This window comes from Trachymyrmex cornetzi, unplaced genomic scaffold (genome assembly GCF_001594075.2).
Source record: "Trachymyrmex cornetzi isolate Tcor2-1 unplaced genomic scaffold, Tcor1.1 scaffold606, whole genome shotgun sequence".
Classification (NCBI taxonomy): domain Eukaryota; kingdom Metazoa; phylum Arthropoda; class Insecta; order Hymenoptera; family Formicidae; genus Trachymyrmex; species Trachymyrmex cornetzi.
The window spans coordinates 1-1046 of NW_017299922.1; the positions used below are offsets into that span (position 1 = coordinate 1).

General features: G+C 37.3%; 1 pseudogene; it reads right to left on the bottom strand.

The window, feature by feature from the left end:
• Positions 1-12: 12 nt before the first annotated feature.
• Positions 13-1046, bottom strand: part of LOC108766523 (ATP-dependent DNA helicase PIF1-like) — an 8865-nt pseudogene continuing 7831 nt past the window's right edge.

Sequence of the window (1046 nt, forward strand, 5' to 3'; positions counted from 1 at the left end):
GTAAATTTTCACAGCCTTTTTCTCGGACGAATTGATTTGTGGTAGCTGAGATTTGAACACAGACCTCAGTCGATTATATTCTGCAATGGCTCCCAAGTTTGCTCTAACGGATGCCGGATTGAAATTTATCAAATGTAGACCCTCCAGTGTACTCACTCGTGACAGACCTACATACACTTGACCATCAGTGAACACACTCGTTCCTAAATCCATCATTGCATTTTTACACGTAATTCCTTGACTTTTATGTACAGTTATTCCATAACTGAGAGACAATGGAAATTGTTTCCGATGTACCACTATTTTGTGGAATACTTCGAATTTAATATCTACTCTCGTTATTATGACTTGTTTATTATCAGAAGTAACGGAATCAATACGATTGTAACGGAATCAATACGATTTCCATCAATAGAGCGATGAATCGCAATTACAATGCCTATTGTTCCATTGACAAGTCCCAAGGTGATATCAATGTTTCGTCGAATCATCACTTTAGCGCCAATTTTAATCGCTATTACTCTTTCAATACCAGCTGTTTCCGAAACTTTTTCATCTTTGTCTTTTAAAATTTTGTGCACTTTTTTCTTAATTGCTGGAGCACAGTCGACATCATCTTCTGCTATCAGTAGAATTTCATCGCCATTAATTTTATCGAGCATCGCCGTGTTCAAAGTCGTGCACAAATAACACGTGGGTAATAAACATATTGTATCAACCGGTAATTGATTCATATAAGTGCAAAGTTCATTCAATCTTTCACCGCAACTTCCTTTGAAATTAATTTTTCTCGACTGGAGAACATTGATGTCAGAATCCGTTACCAAACCTATCCGAATTCTAGAAAGTATCTCGCGGTATGTGTTGTCACATCTTTGTCGCATATTAATCAAAAGTTCGTCGTATTCGAACAATCTCCACAAATCAGATCCACCCATGGTACCTAAATACTTCTGAATCTCTGATCGAGACATTTTAACGAACGGAAATTGTTCTTTTACAGGGGGAAGCTGCAACAAGTCTCCAAACAGAAGAATGTGTTTTCT